Source organism: Leucoraja erinacea, unplaced genomic scaffold (genome assembly GCF_028641065.1).
Source record: "Leucoraja erinacea ecotype New England unplaced genomic scaffold, Leri_hhj_1 Leri_125S, whole genome shotgun sequence".
Taxonomy (NCBI): domain Eukaryota; kingdom Metazoa; phylum Chordata; class Chondrichthyes; order Rajiformes; family Rajidae; genus Leucoraja; species Leucoraja erinaceus.
Genome location: NW_026575517.1, coordinates 254,407 through 276,797, shown reverse-complemented (window position 1 = coordinate 276,797; position 22,391 = coordinate 254,407).

Here is a 22,391-nt window from a genome sequence, read left to right as displayed (position 1 = left end):
GGGAGAACTCCAGTCAAGTGACCAACACAGACACTTGACTGTGCTCAGTCCTCTTCTCTGAACAACAGAATTACATTGCTTTAAATAGGTTTTTTTGTCCCCTTATCACATTCCACAGACATTAGTCATGGTCAGAAGTACTGGAAAAGGTTTCCACAGAATGCATCACATCAAACCTTTTTTTTACATGGTACAAGATATACTAAAAACATTGTCCATTTGTTTATCTCCAAATAGACCACCCCAGCTCTCTTCGCTGCTTCCTCTGTCATTTGGTCCCTCATAAACATAGGTAATTTGTTTACAAAGATGTGACTGGCTATTTCTCTCTTCCTTTATTGCCTCCTCCCCATAAACATTGGTCATTTGATCTCTACTTCAAAGATATCTTTAGCTCCTTCTCTCTGCCTGTCACTTGGAAGACAATGTTATAGGATTTATTATCTCCCACACCCCGCAACCTTAGACAAGCCTAATTTGACACTAAATATAAGCTGTAAGCTAGCCCAGAAACCAATTTAATATCTTCTTATATTTTTAACTAAAACTCGGCTTCATCATTCCATCCTTTTATCAAAATTTTGATAACAACTACAGTCCTTCCTGAGTACATACGAAAGACCATAAGCATCTCATCAGACAAATTAATAGTACACTAGTAACCCAATCAATTCATAGTGGACAATCGTTTCACAAGTCCCTCCAAACATTTTAAATGGCCACCAACCTCCCCCGGACGTGACACTAAGATACTATCATAGGACAGGAAAAGGTTCATAAAAATTGCTCAGCCTTTATTTGGCTTCATTTGGAATTCCCCGTGTGCTGGTGTAACTGGTTCATGCTTCTCTTGTGTGGCACGGCATTTGCAACATAACAATGCCCTGTCACAAATATACTGTTTCCTTAAAATACACCAGTGCCTTGGTTGTGGCAAAAACAGGCAGATTTAACTGGCCTTTGCAGACCTCTTACTGTCTGTAGTCAGGGTATCTTTGCTGCGCTTGTCATGTTTGACTTCAATCTTGTTTAAAAGGAGGTGTGTACCATCCTTTAAATGTGGGTTAGTCCGCAAGTTTGCCATTCTGAAGAAAGTTCAGTCCATGTGGGCTGGGCCACCCCAGAATAAAGGAACATCAATAGCCCATCGTCCTTGTTTCCACAAACTGTTCACAGTCAATCAAATGTATCCAGCGACGATGATCTTTCATCTTTACAGCAGTTCATGTTGTTAGCAACACTTGGTTGTTCTTTTCAATACAGTTTCAATTTCTTCTTGTCCCAGCACCCCCATCATCGTATAGCTTTTATGGCTCCCAGCAAAGCTCCTCCAACCTGGGAATGTAGATCTGGCAAGACATGGGTTAATTGCCGACCATACATAATTAGTTAATTGCCCAGGGCCTGTAAGTGGCTTCCCCCCACTCTCCAGGGGCAATAAAAAGTTGTAAATCTTGTTCACCAGCTTAGTTTCACCAGCACTTTTGTCCCCCTTTGATCCTGCATGTTCCTTCCTAACACTTCCTTGTGAATTTATTCTTTAATCCGATTATACCCGAAGAGGCTCTCCCCACCTAAATATTCAATTCTCCAAATATGTTCTCTTCCCCAATCTACTTTATCTTCTCACCTTTTATCCCTCATTGTGAGTTCCTTCAAACCTCCTTTTGTAAGTCATCAGACAATTTTTCATCTACCTTCATTTCTCTCACACAGCACATGCTACAGCAACATCTTTTTGTTTGCTTAAAAACAGTAATCTTGCTTCATTTGCATTTTAAAAGACAACCTCTGTTATCATATCAAAACAATCTTTTCCAAAAGAACTCATTCAGAATCAGTAATCAATAATACATTTACTCTTCTCTGTAATTTTGACATTTCCAATCTCATTTAACACTTTAATCGGGATGAGTCTTTTTTTTTAACTTGGTTCAAAAGATCTATAATCAGCCAACACATTTTATCCATCGAGTATAGCTCCGCCCCCCATTCATGCCTGTTTCTTAACTTTAAAGGACAAACTTCTTAAAGCGACACACAACTTTGCACATTGCTTCGAATTTCACACATTCCACATACAAAAAACATTGTTTTACAAGCAGTACATATACAAAAACATTGTTTTACCAGCAGTATATTTATTTCATCTTCATAGACATCTCTTTGTAATTTACTTTCCCTTTTTCTTTTTTTTTTTTTAAATTTCTTAGTTCTCATTTGATTGTTCTAAAACACACAATTTTAGGCCTACTGCTATTCCTAGCAATACTATAAGCCTCTTCCTTTATTTTCTCCTGGCATTCAAAAACAAATCACATTTCTTGGGTTTTGATGCTTTAGAGGAATTATATAAATCATTTATTTGAATGATAGCCATTGCATATCCATCATCAAGCTTTCTAATGTAGCTTGTCAGCCATCCCACTGCTCATAACTTCATAAATCCTTTTATTTCGATTTGAGAGCCCAGTTTTGTATTAACCCACATCAAACTCAATGTAAAATTCCACCATCCTATGTGGAATTTTCCCTAAAAGTGTCTTTAAAACAAGACTATTAATCAATCCCCTTAGTGTACAATACTCAATTCAACAATAAGCTTTTCCTTAGCTGGATCCTCAACATCATAGTTCTGAAAACCATTGTGTATATATTCTACAAATTTGTCCTTCACCTATAACTGATCATTCATTTTGTCGATCCTATATATGTAGATGATAGTACTTCATGCTTTTTCTATTTATCCATATCTGCATCTATTTTTTAATTATGTTGTACTTAATGAATACACTACATTTCCACATTGCAGAGGGGATGAATTCCCAACAAAATGTCCACAAAGAGATTTAATGTACTGCCAAACCCTTGACAAAATTTGTTGATTCTTTTGCCTTTATTTAATTTTTCCTTACACAATTTCTATTAGAGAAAAGTAGGCCCAAATCCTCTATCGATTTCCTCCACAGATGCTGCCTGGCCCGTTGAGTTACTCCAGCACTTTGTGTTTTACTATTGCATTTACATTTTATTTGTGCTGTTAATTTATCTACCTTATTGCAATGCCGTACGCAATTAAGTACATTGCCTTATTTTTCCTCATTTTTATATACTCCAACCTAATTTACTACTTGTTTTTGTTTCCACTGCCTATTTATTTTGCTTTCCAGTTTTCTAATCTTTATTTTCCAACTTTCCTTCTTAAATTTCCTTTTGTTCCCATCCCCCTGCCAAGCTAGTTTAAATTCTCCCAACAGCACTGGCAAACCTCTGTGGGGATAATGTTCCTGTGCTGCTGGGGTACAACCTTTCCGATCTGTAGAAAGGTCCCTGGAAATAGCCACAATGCCAGAAATCCAAAGCCCTTCATCCTACTCCATCCCTCATCAGTACTTATATATAAACCCTAAATATACTTTCAGGCTGGGAATCCACATTGATTCAATTGCCTAGTTTGGGACATAACAAGGATTCTATCAGCTGAGACTGGAAATAACCTGGCAATTAGTCCCCAATTTTTTATAACAGAGTTGCTTGTCAGAAAAAGGATTTACCTCCGGGGTAATTTTGTTTTGCAATCCCCATTGACTCTTTCCACCATCCCAGATACCTGTGGGTGGTGTACACAGTGAATTGCTGTCAGATATTAAAATGTGCAAATTTTCCTTATTATTGGTGGTTGGTAGAGCTTTACTCCACCTACTAAATAAATCTAAAATCAATACACAATATTTATAACACTGGGCCCTTGGCATTTCAATAAAACCAATCTGTATGCATTCAAACGATCGTGATGGCATTGGCGTCACCCCTGAGGGTATCTTAAAATGGTTTGCCTGGATTATTTCATTGGCAAATTTTACATTCAGAGGCCTGCTTCAGTGCCTCATCAAATTTTCGGGTGCCACCACATTTCCTTTGTTATCCTATCATTCCCTCCTTACCAGCATGGGTAAGACGGGTAAAAATGTATCGTTATACACCAACTTGTCCAAGCGGGGTGTGCTGAATCAATGGCACAGCCCACTTGTTTCCATAGTTATTATTATATACAAGAGGCGTCCCTCTGTAATGTACATACCTCCCTCATGTTTGGCAGGACCGTTCTATTTGCTAGCATCTGTTTAGCTGCTGTCACTATGCATTTGGATGTACAGGCTGCACTGTTTGGATACACTATCAGCAACCCATTGCCTTTTGCTATAGAGTCCCCAGCACCAGTGTGTGCAGTACATTTAATAATGATCAGCTGTTCTGGTAGCATCAATGCCTTAACAAATTACACACAGAAAGGCATTCCCGTGCTCCCAATCCTGGAGAGCTTTGTAAGGTCAGAACTTCAAGTTATAGGGATGTTACTGATGGAACTGTCCCAGGTAAAGATGCCATTGCTACTGGTAGGGCATAGGGAGGTGGACATCTCACAAGATTATCTAACTCCTCCTCATTTTCATTACCAAATAGGGTCGTCGTGCCAGACATGAAGTCTCCTCCAGAGGATTTACCAGTACTGGGTTTATTTTTTACGAACCATCACCTGTTTCTCACCTCCTGTCTGTCTTTTAATTCTATTCTCTTGTTCCTCTGCCCACTGGCATTCTAGTTGCAATAATTTCCATCCTTTCCGAGTGCTATCCTTGTTTCTTAACTCTATCTAGCAATGTTACAAACTGTGAGATTTAAAAAAAAATCAAATCTGCAATTTATCCCATCAGATAAAGCATAACAATAAGTTTAATTTGACACCTAATTCACTTTCATATCTCAAGTAATAAAAAAATTATGGCCATTTTCATACTCGGAAATTAGCATCTTGTTCCCTATTGATTTTCTATGGACATAACAAAAAAAACTGTGATCATGGACCGTCAAAAGCCCATAACCTTCTTAAAAATTAAGAGAACTGAATGAAATTTTCAGTTATCATAGATTGAACCATTCTGACACAAATATAAAATAATCTTACTTGGATGACCTGAAATTAAAAGCATATAATTAGTTAGTTACCCAATTGTAGCTAATTTCAAACTTCAATTACTAGATCTAAACATATATCTATTTCTTAATAAATGATTAACATTTTTAAATAGCCTAAGTGTCCAAATTATATTCACAAATAATTCACAATAAAACATGATTTTTAAATCTCATTTACATCAATTTATAGGCCAAATGGAAGGAATTTAGTGTTCAATTGCTGTAAACCAAAGCCCACCTTAAATCGGCTTTCTAGTGGGTTCTTGTCTTCCTTTCCCATATCACTTATTTAATTGTCTCAACCTTCCATGTGCCCCCTACTGGCCAGGCTTCATCCCCCAACCGTTTGGTCAATTTGTAACTTAACATTCTAAATTGCTTATTATACTTAGGATCCAAATAACACATATGTTGGACGGGGGTTCCCCCCTTACTGTTATCCAAAGCATTCCCCATAGATAGATAGAGAAAATGAGAGAGAGAGAGAGAAAGAGAGAGAGAAAACAGACTTCTGAATTCCGAATTGTTCCAAATATATCAACCAGGCCGACTCGCTACTCGAGACCCCAGTTTCTCAATTTGGCTGACTTTTTTTAACTCTTTAATATACGACCCAAGTGTCTCAACGAAGCCGACTTGCTAACCAAGACCCCCGTTTCTCAACCTGGCAGACGTCTTAACTCTTAAAATAAGCCCCAGGTGTCTCAACGAAGCAGACCCGCGAACCGAGACCCCCGTTTCTCAACCTAGCAGACTTCTTAATTCTTTAATATACAACGCCACTTATTTCTCAATCCGACAAAGCTTCGGATGTCTCAATAAGCCAGACGCACACCTCACCTCCCGTATCTCAACCCGACAAATCACGGATGTCTCAACGAGGCCGATGAGCCCTTAGTAGAGAGAGAAAAAGAGAAAACAAAGAGAGATAGACAGAGAGAGAAAAAGAGAAAGAGAAACCGCTCAAGTCCTTCTTAAAAATATACACAATTCCGTCTTAAAAATACATACACAATTCTGTCTTAAAAATACATACACAATCCCGTCTTAAAAATACATACACAATCCCTTCTTTAAAAAAAAACCCATATAAAGCCCAACTGGTCTTACCTTTGTCTGTTGCTAAGAACCTCGGCAGGGAACCAAGTCAACCTCTGATGAAGGATCACAGATGTTCCCGGGAGTTTCTAGGGAGTCGGTCTTACAAGGGGGCCGATAGAGCTCAGTTATCTCCCTTCCAATCCCGGCAACCTCCGCAACCGCTTGCACAGTCAGCCGTTGATGTGGTCCCAGCGAGGCCTGCATAACTACGCCAATGAAAAAGCTACTTATCTTAACTACTAAACCAGGTTCGCTTCTTAATAAACAGACACCACACAAACTGTTTGGTAGACCAGTTCAAAACTTTACTTAACATCGGCCGATGGAAGGGAGGGAGAACTCCAGTCAAGTGACCAACACAGACACTTGACTGTGCTCAGTCACCTTCTCTGAACAACAGAATTACATTGCTTTAAATAGGTTTTTTTGTCCCCTTATCACATTCCACAGACATTAGTCATGGTCAGAAGTACTGGAAAAGGTTTCCACAGAATGCATCACATCAAACCTTTTTTTTACATGGTACAAGATATACTAAAAACATTGTCCATTTGTTTATCTCCAAATAGACCACCCCAGCTCTCTTCGCTGCTTCCTCTGTCATTTGGTCCCTCATAAACATAGGTAATTTGTTTACAAAGATGTGACTGGCTATTTCTCTCTTCCTTTATTGCCTCCTCCCCATAAACATTGGTCATTTGATCTCTACTTCAAAGATATCTTTAGCTCCTTCTCTCTGCCTGTCACTTGGAAGACAATGTTATAGGATTTATTATCTCCCACACCCCGCAACCTTAGACAAGCCTAATTTGACACTAAATATAAGCTGTAAGCTAGCCCAGAAACCAATTTAATATCTTCTTATATTTTTAACTAAAACTCGGCGGAGGCCGGTTCTCTGGATACTTTCAAGAGAGAGCTAGATAGGGCTCTTAAAAATAGTGGAGTCAGGGGATATGTGGAGAAGGCAGGAATGGGGTACTGATTGTGGATGATCAGCCATGATCACATTGAATGGCGGTGCTGGCTTGAAGGGCCGAATGGTCTACTCCTGCACCTATTGTCTATAGCATTTTCTTAATCATACATCAGAGTGCGGGGTGTTGTGCTTTGTGAACTTTGACTCATTTAGTCCCTCAGAAAGGCTCATGCCAAAATCAGACAACAACTGTGTACAGTTTGTTGTGAAAATAACTAAATTACTGCAATGTAATCTGAATCAGAATCAATCGGTTCAAAGGCTACAATTTATCTCCAAGTAACAAGATAATGAACATATAATACTGGTTACTTCAGTGGATCCCTTGTTTGAGTTAAGCAGAATGCTCAGATTTGGCATCTTTAGTTTTTAGTTTTAGAGATACAGCGCAGTAAACAGGCCCTTTGACTCACCGAGTCTGCGCCGACCAGCGATCACCCCGTACACCAGCACTATCCGACACACTGGGGACAATTTATTACTTTTACCGAAGCCAATTAACATACAAACCTGGAGTGTGGGAGGTGACCAGAGGACCCGGATGAAACCCACACAGGTCACAGAAAGAACGTACAAACTCCACACAGACAGCACCCATAGAGAGGATAGAACCCGGGACTCTGGCGGTATATGGCAGCAACTCCACCGCTGTGCCACTGTGCTTCCCTTCAGCTTTTCCTCGTTCCATTTTTGCATTAACATCACTCGTAGAGTCAAAGACTCTCCATTGTACCAAGGGGCAAATGTTTTTAGTTTGGTATAATATTGTCACGTGTATCAAGTCAGTGAACTGCTTTTGTTTGCGTGTTATCCAGTCAAAGAAAAGACTGTACATGATCACATGGCTTCAGAGACAAAAGATAAAAGGATGATAAAATGATATAAACATAGAACAGACCAACCTTAAGCAACGCCCCCCTCTCACACCTGTGCCCACCTCCCACCCTGCTGCGTTTCCATCACTCCCACTATCCTGCCCCTCGTCCGCCCTCTCCTGCCCCCTTCCACCTTTATCCCTCCCTCTGTCTATACATTTTACCACTCTTCCCTCCTGAACCATCCTACCACAAGCAGAGATCAGTGCTGAACTACTATCTACCTCATTAGTGACCCTCGAACAATCCTTGATTGGACTTTACTGGCTTTACCTTGCACTAAACATTATTCCCATGTCATGTATCTGTACACTGTAAACGGCTCGATTGTAATCATGTATTGTCTTTCCGCTGACTGGATAGCACGCAACAAAAGCTTTTCACTGTACCTCGGTAGATTTAGTTTAGTTTAGTTAAGAGATACAGTATGGAAACAGGCCCTTCGGCCCACCGAGTCTGTGCCGACCAGCGATCCCTGCACATTAACAATCCTACACCCACTAGAGACAATTTTTACTTTTACCAAGCCAATTTACCTACAAATCTGTACATCTTTGGAATGTGGGAGGAAACCGAAGATCTCGGAGAAAATCCACGAAAGGTCACGGGGAGAACGTACAAACTCCGTGCAGAAAGCACCCGTAGTCAGGATCGAACTCGGGTCTCCAGCGCTGCATTCGGTGTAAGGCAGCAACTCTACTGCTGCTCCACTGTGACCACCGGTGGCGAAGTGACAATAAATTAAATGGAACTAAACTGAAACTCCTTATCTGACACCCCTTTGTACCCTTTTTGGCTTTATCACTTACTACACCCATGTGCTAACCAACACCCCCCCCCCAACTCACCTATATCCACCTATCACTTAAAGGCAGACACAAAATGCTGGAGTAACTCAGCAGGTCAGGCAGCATCTATGGAGAAAAACAAAGTGGTCACTTATCGGACATTGTCCTGCCCTCTACCATAATCGGACTGAAGAACAGTCCCGACCTGAAATATTGTCTGTCCATTCCCTCCACAGATACTGCCTGATCCGCTGAGCTCCTCCAGTACATTCTCTTATGCATTACCTCACTGGAATAAGACACACAAATTATCATTATGAGTCACCCAAGATTAAATACCTCATGTCATTTCTCAGTATGTTTTACATTTACAGTAAATTACATTTACAGCTGGTTTCATATGACATTTATTTTCACTTCACAGATTCACGATGACAGGATTCCTTGTTCTTTCAAAAATAAATTCCTTGTTCCTAACTATTGTTAAAAAAAATTTATACCACTGTCATATCTGCATAAACATCACCCCCGGCAGCACATACCAGGCACTCAACATCCTCTGTGTTAAAAACAAATAACTGGCCCTCACATACATGGCTGATAAATCTCTCCCTCCTGACCCCATTCTCCTGCCTTCTCCCCATAACCTCTGACACACGTACCTGTCCATGTACCTGTCTGTTGGTCAAATGTTGGGATAGTCAACTATCTCTTCTGCCAGCTTGTTCTGTACGCCCACCATGCTTTGTGTAAAAATGTTACCCTTCAGATTCCTATTAAATCTCTTTTTCCCTCACCTGAAACCTATGTCCTCTGGTTCTCGATTCCCCTACTCTGGGCAAGAGACTCTGTGCATCAACCTGATCTAATCCTATCATGATTTTGTATATAAGACCACCCCTCATCCTCCTGTGCTCCAAGGAATAGAGTCCCAGCTTACTCAACCTCTCCTCACAGCTCAGACCTTATCCTGGTAACATCCTCCTGAATCATCTCTATATGCTTTCCTGCTCCTTTAAACTTTTCACAACTAGCCTTTAAGATTTCCATCCGGGGGGGAAAGGTTCTGACTGTCTACCCTATCTATGCCTCTCATAGACATAGAAACATATAAATTAGGTGCAAGAGTAGGCCATTCGGCCCTTCGAGACTGCACCGTCATTCACTCTGATCATGGTTCATCATCCAACTCAGTATCCTGTACCTCCCTTCTCTCCATACCCCCCTAATCCCCTTAGCCACAAGGGCCACATCTAACTCCCTCTTAGATATCGCCAATGAACTGGCCTCAACTACCTTCTATGGCAGAGAATGCCAGAGATTTACCACTATCTGTGTGACAAATGTTTTTCTTATTTCGGTCCTAAAAGATTTCCCCCTTATCCTTAAACTGTGACCCCTTAAACGGCTTCCCTAACATCGGGAACAATCTTCCTGCATCTAGCCTGTCCAACCCCTTAATAATTTTAAGATCCCTCCTCAATCTTCTAAATTCTCGCGAGTACAAGGACGGGAAAGGAATGGAGGGTTATGGTCTGAGTGCAGGTATATGGGACTAGGGGAGAATACGTGTTCGGCACGGACTAGAAGGGTCAAGATGGCCTGTTTCCCTGCTGTAATTGTTATATGGTTATATGGTTATAACATACCATTCGCCTTCTTCACTGCCTGGTGCACCTGCATGCCTACTGTAATGACTGGTGCAGATTATTTATGTCTTCCTTAGTGAAGACAGAACCAAAGTAGTTATTCAATTGTTCTGCCATGTCCTTGTTCCCCATGATCAATTCACCTGTTACTGACTGCAAGGGACCTACATTTGTTTTAACTAATCTTTTTCTCTTCACATATCTATAAAACCTTTTGCAGTTAGTTTTTATGTTCCCTACCAGTTTTCTTTCATAATCTATTTTCCCTTTCCTAATTAAGCCCTTTGTCCTCCTCTGCTGGTCTCTGAATTTCTCCCAGTCCACTGATAGGCTGCTTTTTCTGGCCAATTTGTACGCTTCATCTTGTGTTTTGATACTATCCCTGATTTCCCTTGTTATCCACGGATGCACTATCTTCCCCGATTAATTTTTTGGCCAAACTGGGATGATCAATTGTTGTCGTTCATCCATGCAGTCATTAAATGCCTTCCATTGCATATCCACCGTCAACCCATTAAGAATCAATTGCCAGTCTATCTTGGCCAATTCACGTCTCATACCCTCAAAGTTACCTTTGTTTAAGTTCAGGACCCTTGTTTCCGAATTAACAATGTCACTCTCCATCCTAATCAAGAACTCAACCATATTATGGTCACTCTTGTCCAAGGGGCCACGCACAACAAGACTGCTAACTAACCCTTCCTCATTACTCAATACACAGTCTAGAATAGCCTGCTCTCTCATTGGTTCCTCTACATGTTGGTTTAGAAAACTATCCCGCATACATTCCAAGAAATCCTCTTCCTCAGCACCCTTGCCAATTTGATTCACCCAACCTATATGTAGATTGAAGTCACCCATTATAATTGTTTTACCTTTGTTGCACACATTTCCAATTTCCTGTTCGATGCCACTCCCTACTACTGTTAGGTGGCCTGTACACATCTCTCACTAGAGTTTTCTGCCCCTTAGTGTTTCGCAGCTCAACCCACATCGATTCCACATCCTCCAAGCTAACGTCCTTCCTTTCCATTGCGTTAATCTGCTCTCTAACCAGCAACGCTACCCCACCTCCTTTCCCTTTCTGTCTAATCCTCCTGAATATTGAATATCCCTGGAATTCAGCTCCTGAGCCGTGTCTCCATGATCCCAACTATATCATAGTCATTAATAGCTATCTGCACATTCAATTTGTTCACCTTATTATGAATGCTCCTTGCATTGAGACACAAAGCCTTCAGGCTTGTATTACCAACACACTTACCCCTTATACAATTATGTTGAAAAGTGGCCCTTTTTGATTTTTGCCCTGGATTTGTCTGCCTGTCCACCCCTGTCTCTCTGCTCACACATTTAAGAAACCTTTTCCTTTTAACTCCATCCTCCACTATCCCATTTGACACCCCACCCCCTTATTCAGTTTAAAACCACCCGTGTAGCCCCCACCTGTTAAGATGCAATCCATCCCTTTTGTACAGTTCCCCCTTACCCCAAAACAGATCCCAGTGATCTAAGAATCTAAATCCCTGACCCGTGCACCAGTTCCTCAGCCACACATTCAGGTCCCGTATCTTCCTGTTCCTGCTCTCGCCAGCACGAGGAACTGGAGGCAAACCAGTGATAACAACACTGGAGGTCCTGCTTTTCAGCATTTTTCCAAGCTCTCTAAAGTCTCGTTGCAGAATATTCATCCCCTTATTTCCGACATTGTTTGTGCCGACATGCACTACCTGTGCTGGACCACTTTCTGTTTACAGGTATTAATGCCACCTGCTGGATGTTCAGGTTCCTACAGCTTTGAGTTACCTTTCCTGTTAGGCAGGAAGTTGTCATAAACCAGGAAGCCCAGCTCAGGGACAGTACCGCATGGTGCAGACTGTAATTCTAGTGTGTAATTTACTGCCATCCCACCGCACCAGTTTGTTAGACGCATTGTCTGTGAGTAATCATGTTTGTGTAACAGCAGCTTTATACGTTATTGTGCAGGATTGCTATTATTAACAGTTAAGAATGTTTCATGTGCCCTGGCTGGTTTCTTACATAACAGCATTGTATTTAGTGGTGGCATCATAGTTTATGTTTCTATACCAAGTGTATAACGTTACTAAATATGCGGTTTCCCTTTCTGCTTGTATGTTACAGTTTCACAGTTGAATACAGTAAAGAATCAACGACATCTCGTGTCTACGGGTCTTTATTGGATTAATTGTTTAACTTGCTAGATAGCTGGATAGGGACATCCAGCGAGTCCAGTATACTACCACTTCCGGCTGTTCACCTTCGCCATTGAGGATTTTCTGCACTCTGTCCATGACATCCTGGTACCAGGAAAGCAGCACACCATCCTCGAATCCCATCTGTTGCCGCTGAAACCCCTGCCCGTACCTCTCACAATGGAGTCTCCCACTACAATGACGTTGCCTGACTTTGGCCTCTTTGGTTTTAGCTCAACAGCCCTATTTGCATCGCAAGCCAGTCCACCGCTCAGTGTAAAAACGTCTTCTGTCCCGACAGCTTCTAAGTGGGTGAACCTGTTCACAAGAGGTACAACACCCGGGGACGTTAGCATTCCATGCTTCCCTCCCTTTCTCCCCGTCTCCTATCTTCTCTCTTTCAGTACATTAGGTGTAACAATCTTGCTGTAGGACTTGTCGAGGAACGACTCAGTTTCTTGGACGAACCCGAGGTCATCCACTTGCTTCTCCAGTTCCCTAACACGGCCCTTCAGGAGCTCTACCTGGATGCACCTCACATTTGTAGCAGCCAGAGGCACCAGCAGTGTCCTTGACCTCCCACATACTGCAAGCATCACACTGAATCAGCTTGCCTGACATCCCCTTCTTTCGTCTCCTCCTCTCCAGCGCTTTGCGTAGCCTCCTTACCGCAGCCTCCTCGCTGAAGACTCTCGAGCCAAAGACTCTGTAACGGGTATAGCTTGGACCCAATAGCAGCACAGAATCAGGCAGGTATAGTTGGTAATGAACTTTATTACGATACTGTAACACAGGGTAGTAACACAGGAATGGGTACACCGTACTCACACAGAGGCTCAGGATTGAGCAAGGGTTTCGAAGAGGGGCAGGTAGGAGACGTAGTCAGGGTAGCGGAAGGTCCGGTAACCAGGAGATCCAGCACACGATGCAAACAAACCAGCGAGGGACAGACAAAAGGAGAGTCGAAGCCAGGCAGGAAGTCGAGGAGCCGTTGCAGGGATACACCAAACAGCCCAGGAGAGAGGCAGACAGAAACCAGGAGGTACGGGATGAAGGCCGTGGTCAGGGACAGAAGGCTGAGGTGATATCCGGGAAGACAACAGGACGGAATGGTCAGGGGCAGGGGCAGGCAGGTTCAAATCCGTGTAGGCAGTCGGGAAATCGGTGGAGAGTCTTGCATGAATGCTGAGAACAATCTGGCACTGTGTGAATGGTGAGGAGAGTCTATATACCAGGTTAATAGGTGATCAGAGGCAACTGAGTGCAACAGGTGAGGAGAGTTGGGCTGATGAGAGGGGAGTGGCAGGCAGGCAGCTGAGGAGAAGGAGGGACCGGTGGAAAAGTACTGGGAGGTGAAGCGGATGAAAATGAGGAGAGGGCAGACTATGACAGACTTGCACTTTTCTCACAGGGCACTTCGCTCACAATGCCGCTCCCTCACTGCCGCTCCCTAAGAGCCGTCTTGCTTATATTGACTGACAAATTGCCTAATTTACCAATTTACAAACCAAATTCCTCAGTTTTCAACTGTTTTCCCCCTCTGACTCCCTTCCAACTCTCCCACTTGCACTAGAGCCAATCAATGTTTTCTCTTGCTTAATTTCTCCTGCCGTTGCTTCCAAATTCACAGCAGCTCTGAGTAAAGTTTGCCTGTAATCCTCACTATTTGAAGCCATTTCTCCTTCAATTATGAACATTGCTTACAGAATGTGAGACAGGGAAAGGTGTGGGGGCCCTACATTGGAATGCCGGGTTTTTTGGGCCTCAATGCTTAATCTCAAAGTGAGACGCAGCAGAGATTACTTCCAGAGCCTTTTATTTTCAATCTTAGCAATAATCTTTCCACATTTCACTTAACTCCTTGGAATTTTAAGAGTGATTTGGTCTGTTCTCTTTTTTGTGCCGCTCCTACATAAACAATTTAATGAGCCAGGCCTCTTTAAAGAATATTATTGTTATCTCTGTTCGATTACAATCAAGCATTCCAGCAAGGTGGCACTTCCTCGAACCTCACCTACTGCATCTGCTGTTCCAGGTTTCAACTTTACATCGGCGAGACTAAGTGCAAGCTCGGCAATCATTTCGCTGAACACCTCTGCTCAGTCAACATTAACCATCCTGATTTCCCAGTGGCCCTGCTCTTCAACTCTCCCTCCCATTCCGAATCTGACCTTTTTGTCCTGGGCCTCCTCCATTGTCAGAGTGAGGCCCAGTGCAAATTGGAGGAACAGCACCTCATATTTTGCTTGGGTGGTTTACACCCCTGCGGTGTGAACAGCGATAGTTACTTCTCTAACTTCAGGTAACCCTTGCTCTCTATCTCCATCCCCTTCTCCTTTCCCGTTCTCCCACTAGTCCCACTGTCTCCACCTACATTCTTTCTTTGTCCCACCCCTGATATCAGTCTGAAGAAGGGTCTTGACCCGAAACGTCACCAATTCCTTCTCTCCATAGATGCTGCCTGACCCGCTGAGTTTCCCTAGCATTTTGTGTCTACCTTTGATTTTACCAGCATCTGCAGTTCTTCATTAAACATCCCTGGATGATTATCAGTTGCAGCCGTGTTGATACCCTTCTTCATTGACAGTATCACAATCATTTACGTTCTTATACGCCTTCACATACCCAGTATTCTTACCAACATAAAACCCCTGTGCAAGGAAACACTGTGCTAATACTCCCAATTCCTGGGTAATGACAACCAATCTGTAGCCAAATTGGGGAAATATGTTTAGACCTAGTAAAAGGAATTCAATGTCTTGGACTGGGGCTAAATTTTGTAAATATACCTGAACATATAACGTGTAATCATAGTTACTTTGAGATTAAAAATACAATGATGGTTAAACTGATGATTCCATGATCTGTTGAAACCTCTCTCTCCCTCTCCCTCTCCATCTCCCCCTCTCCATCTATCTCTCTCCCTCACCCTCCCTCTCTCCCTCTCCATTTCTCACTCCCTCCCTCCTCCTCTCTCTCCCACTCCCTTTCTCTCTCTGCTTCTTTCTCCCTATCCCTCTTTCTCCCCCTCTCTCTCCATCTCCCTTTCTCTCTCTCTCCCCAGAGGCAGATGAGGGAGAAGGAGAGCAGGGGGCATTGGAAAGGGAGGGGCCACCTCTTGCCAACGACCCCTCTTCTCTACCCGGGACCCCCTAGAGAGAGCGAGGGGAGAGGTCAGTCCAGAGGTGGTGGGGAGAGCAGCGGGAAAACTGTGTGATGCTGGGACCCAACGGGTCCCACTTAGCTAGTATATATATATATATATATATATAAATAACAAACATATATATATACATACATATATATATATATATACATACATACATACATATATATATACATACATACATATATATACACATATATATATACATACATACACATATATATATACATACATATATATATATATATATACATATATATATATATATATATATATATATATATATACATATATATACACATATATATATATATATATATATATACATATATATATACACACATATATATATACATATATACACATATATATATATATATATATATATATACACACATATATATACACACATATATATATAGATATATATATATATATACACACATATATACATATATATACACACACACACATATATATACACACACACACACATATATATATATATATATATAATATCGCATACACGCATTCAACGAGTCAGACGTGGGAGAGGACGTCTCCCTAGAGAGAAATGCAAAGAAGCAGGTAAGAGACTGCAAAAATGTTTCCACTTACCTTGCAGGTAGGAAATACAAGAAGCTGCAGGAGCTGGAGAAGAGACTGCAGAAATATTGCAGCCAGCGGCTAGCAGCAGCCGTTAGTGCGAATCCTCTGGAGGGGATTCCCAAATGGCTATTTTTAGCACAGAACAGCTGTGCCCGACGTCGCTCCCCGCACCGGCAAGATGACTGCTGCCGGGCGGGAAACAAAGCTACACGGCCCGGGGAGTTTCTAGACCAAGTCGGGTCTATTTTTTAGATGCAGTCGTTAGGGGCTCCGCAGCTGATTGAAGCAGCTGCACCACCCGGGAGAGAGAGAGAGCCGACATCGGGGACAGCAGCCCATGGACCTGCGCTACGGGGTCCGTGGGGCTGCGGGAGGAAGGACGTTCCTCCGAAAACGGCAGGCTGAAAGCCAGTACAGGTAAGAACAAATTTCCCTTACCTTTGTTGGTGCTTTTTTCCAGACGTGCCTGCTGTATTCTGAAGAGACTGGTGTGTTGCTGAACAGCAGGGAGCCAGCTAAGGACGTCAGGGCACAGCCACAGGTCGTTACTGGTGTGTTGCTGAACAGCAGGCAACCAGCTACTGATGTCAGTATAGAGCTGAAGGGCTGCCAACACAGAGTTTGCTGTTGTTTAATGACCAGCAGCAGGCAGCAATAAATGTCGGCACCAGCATCTCCCAGATGGGAGCGAGTGCCAAACTTCACCCTAAATGGGTAGAGGTGCCCGTGAGTACCAGGACCATGGGGAACGGTCCAGTGCCCGTAGGCATGGGGACGGGCTGTGGGATATTCCGCATGCGACTAGTGCCCGAGAGCACCAAGGTCGGCAGGAGCGGTCCCATATATTAAGCACCCGCGACGACTAGTGCCCGAGAGCATGTAAGTCGGCTGGAGCGGTTTGCTGGAGTAAATTTCTCCATAGTGGCAGGCTCCGGGATTGGAGGATAGCCACAGTGGGCAAATAATATAAGTCCCACAGCAGTTTCCCATATGGGCTGCATGAAATGTCGGACGCCTCTGAGGAGGGTATGGAAGGTCTGACGGGGTAAAGCCTGAGCAGGTGATGGAGCCACTGTCCCCTATTGAAGGGGGGGAAAACGACCTGCCGAACATGATGAGCAGTACTGCCAGCAGAACTCATGGAGAATGATTTCGAGAAGGATGGCTGTGAGTATTGAAGGACTGTGAGTCCACCCATTAACTTCAAGCTAATAGTTTGCTGAAGTGTTGGCAAGGGTTCTATACCCCGGAATATTGTGGTGCTCTCAACGTAGCCATTGTTACAGGTGCATTTGCAGACGTGTTGGGAAGGCCGTAATACTCTGAAAGGTCTCATGGCGGGCATACAGCTTTGGCCCGCTTGTTTTTTAAAAAAGGTGTACAAAATTAGTGACCTTAAGGATGCCGTTAGCACTATTTTTTAAATGTGTAGTTGAAGGGCCATTCAGCCAGCTCTAGACCCTAGTTCGCTATACTATGTGAGCAAAGGGCTATAGACCCCGTTAGTTGGGGGGGGGGGGGGGGGGAGAGACCTGTCTAAACAGGTAAAGAATTGGTGTGGTGGCTTGACTTTGGGGCTGATTAAAGCATCCAAAGGTTTCTGGGGAAGACATTAACCTTATGTGCATCCTAAGAGAGGTAGTGTGTTTTTTTGTAATTATACTACAAAGAATTGGGCAGAGGTACCCAGCAGCAGCGTCCTGTTTAGGGTTTGGCCGGGATGACGACTGTGGAGATGCAAGTAACATTAACCTTTAGGCTCTCCACAACCGCATATGAAACCAAGGAAAATAACTTGGTTACCACCAATAACCATGGAGGTAGGTGAATTTGGGGCTCCAGTATTAATAGGGAGCACGGAAGTTGGGGGGGATATTGCAACTTCATGTTGATGCTTGGTGTAATATATCTATGGACAGATATATCCTTAGCAGTTTTAAGGGATATCTGATAGAGTTCTACACGAACAAAACCCTCCAGTACATAACCGGATAGATATACATGCTGGTATGAAATAAAATAAACCTGAACACCAGGATTTGTCTCAAACAGCTTTATTAGAAATAAGAAAGATGGGGGATGCCGTATTGTTATGGATTATCAATACTTCACAATGTTGTGCAATATATTCATTTAAAAAATGGATATGTTTAGCAGTGCTAAGATTTAGTGTGCAGCAGGCTAGTCTATGGGAAGTATTAATTTAAGATCCTTGCTATTCAATATCAAACTGGGGAAAATTTTAAACCAGTGTTGGGACTGCTGCAACACCAAAATCATAGAATTATGGTATAGTTGGATGATATCCTTATTGTTGGAATAATTTAGGAATTGGCATGTTAGGCAGTGGTTGCCACTAATCAATTGTTTGTGCAGCTGGGATGCATTGTCCATCCACTTAAGTCAAAATTGACACCATTAACACATTTAATATGTTAATGACTTACTAATATGGAAAGCCACAGAGGCAACCCTGCTGTGCTATCACATATAGATGCTAGTGCAATTGGTGATGGTACAACTGATGCCATCTCGAGCTATGTGGGAGATGGAATATATAAGAAGCTAACCTACATAACACTAAGGGGTAGAAATGGTAAGTGCATTTCATGGGCTAAAATCTTATTGCTCAGGAATGAAACTGCAGCATGGTAGATGGTAGATAGATAATACCTCGGTGATGGCATATATAAGTCATATGGGTGGAAAGATATCACCAGCTTGTGATGAATTGGCAAATTAAACTTGGGAATGGTGTGTCCAAAGGAATATTTGGTTATTGGCTACGTATCTACCAGGGATACTAATTCAGTGGCAGACACCAGGCCACGAAAAATTATTGGAAGTACTAAATGGGTGTTGGATAGATGGTATTTGCTAAAATCAGTAAAGTAGGTAAGGCCGGATATTAGAATTGCATCCGGGGTTAAATCACCAGTTACCGAGGTATGTATCATTGATACCAGATCCTGAGGCAGAAGCTACAGATGCTGTTTCACTGCACTAGGGGAGGGTTTTTTCATTTATGTATTACCTCCTTGTCTATTTATAAATTTGGGGTACGAAGGGACATTCAACAGGAATCGGCATTGGGGATGTCTTAGTACCTGATTGGCTTACCCAACTATGGTTTTCCGGGGTACAGGACATGGTGCTGGAACTATGTATAACGGTAGATGTAGTCCTAAGTTGCTGGTGCATCCAGTAACTGAGGATAGCTATCCATGTCATAGAAAATATTGATTTAGTAGGTTGTAGACTCTAAAACACCGCTATGGGACATGGGGCTATCAAAAGAACTGTGGACATGATCACAGCAGCACGAAGAAGGTCTACTCTATAACAGTATTTAGGTCATATTAAAATGGACTAATTACTGCCATGATAACTTTCTGGACCACAGAAATAAGGATGTTCCGGGGGTGCTACAGTTGCTTACCAGCCTGCAATATGGAGGACTGTGTTTCAGCACTGTGAATAGTGCCGAAAGTGCATTGTCAAGTTATTAATGGCAAGAAACAGTAAGATAACTATATTTGGAATGTAAGTGTGGCTTTGATCTTGCTAAGGAATTGGTCGCCGGCTACAGCATTAAATCTGGATAACTAACTAGAAATGGTAATGCTGATAGCGCTAGTCACAGTGCATAAGCTCCAGTGATTGCTAAAAGTAAGACTGGATGGCTTCACTATTGCGGCACGAAGATTGGGGGTGTGATCCACGACCGTATTATTAAACAAAATAGGCCAGGATTAGCGGGGCAGGTCATAGAATTGATGGCCTACCCGGAGGACAAATGCCTCTGTATAGTAAAGTACGGTTTTGTTATACAGTAAGGGAAAAAGGCTATCAGAGGCAAGGAATTGGTGTTTAATCAGCTATAAGATACTGTACCATAGAGTGTAACTCAGACCATTTCGCGGTGGCTGAAATATGGGATATGATAGGCGGGAGTGGACAATAACATATTTAATTCTCACCCCACCAGGGCTGCAGCTACATCTGCAGCAAAACGCCTTGATGTATCCATGGACCAAATCCTCAGGATTGCAGGATGGTTGTTGGAGAATACGTTTTAGAAATGTTAACAAACCAGTTAGCAGTATGGGAACGTTTTTTCGGGGAACAATTTTAAGTTCTGTATGATAATTTATCCCTGAAGAATACAGGGTTATGATTTGAATTAATTCGATATTATTTATCATTTCCATTAAATAATTGGTATGAATGTTTTGAATATAATTAACAATTTCTCTCTAACTACCAAGGCAGTTGTGAAGCATGGACTCGTTTCCACGGCATGAGGTCACAGAGCTTTGAAATCTTTCATGGAGTCCCTCACGTGACTCCGAAGTAAAATAGTAAGATTAAACGAGAACTTACCAGTTTGAAGTTTGATCTGTATTTTATGAGGAGGAACGTTGAGGGAATACATGCCCTCCACTCCCACCCTCATAGGGTCATATCTTAAGCTGGTATCTCTTTGATAATCTTGCTATTTTAGGTCAATATAGGGTATCTGTGACCTCACACCGCTGCTTTGAAGGATGACACGCATGCGCTGTAGCGGGCTTCTTTCATGTATTCCCTCAATTTTTGCGCTGTAAATAATTATGGAAATCGGGATAAGCGTGAGACATTTAGCATACTTCAGAATTCCAAAAGTGAGGAGAAATGACGGTCGATAAAAACGAGAGCTGAAGGGACAACAACAGCCAAAGTGCTTGGCGAACATTGGCCGTTTGCTCACTGCATTTCATCAACGGTAAAGGCAGTATTTGTGTTTTTTCTTGATTCCTTTTGCATCCAAAAAGTTTCAGAAGTGATAAATCTGGCTGTAATTTTTTTTTAATCGCCCATGGTTCTCGTGGGTTTTTACATGCAAAATGAAAACGCATCTGAAGAAAATTTTACAGCCAGATTTATCACTTCTGAGAATTTTTAGATGCCAAAGGAATCAAGAAAAATCACAAATAATGCCTTACTTGATGAAATGCAGTGAGCAATCGCGATAATTCCCAATATTTTCAATGTTTACCAAGCACTTTAGCTGCTGTAGTCCCTTCAGTTCTCGCTTCTCTATACCTTCATTTCGTTTCACGTTTGGAATTCTGAAGTTGGGTACATGTCTCTCACACTTACCCCGACTCCCACAATTTTTTTCAGCGCAAAAATTCAACATTTTGGTGGTTTTTTACAGGTAGGAAAGTACGCGTTTCTAGCATTAATAACATATACTGGAAGTGACGGATGGTTTCCCGTTGAATTTAGCAGCTCCGTGCGTCGAGCCCTATGACCCAGTGACCTTTCGTGCAACCCCCTTATAGGCAAATAAAATAAAGGCAAATATAATTGCCTTTATGGCATTATGAGAATGGCTCATGCCATGGATTGCTTTAAATCAAAGTTGCTTCAGATCAATGAGGGAACTTTGAAATCTATTATCTCTATCTTGCCTCTCACACTCAGAAACACACACACACCGTTCCCCCACAACAGATTAAACCATAGAATGCATATGGTCCAGACCTTTCATTGTGCATTGTCGCTCATTTTATACGCAATTTCACTTTTTAATTTTCTTTGAAAGATTACCTTATTTATGATAAACAAAGATCATAATGTAGGTATGTTACAAAACCCACCTGAATCGTCATTGGGAATCTGCCCAAAGCCATGTCCGCGATTTTGGCGCTGTTGGGAGGGGGCGGGTTTAAAATGCGATTTTTACTAGGCTGTTCTAATTGCAGATGTTCAGCCTAGTAAATCATTAACGAAAAATCGCTGCAAGACCCGGTCGCAAAAGGTATTATTAGTTTTATAGGCCTCGAATAATAGTTATAATAATTTAAAAATCACTCTCTCACTCCGCAACCTCTCGCAGCCCCAGGGTTTTATAAAGCAAACAATTAAAGGTATGTACCTTATTTTTACATTAAATGGGGCATATATATAACCCTGTATATAAAGTTTTCTATAGCGAGTAGTTCATTTTGGGCTTTTTATATCCCACAGTATTTTTCTCGGCATTTGA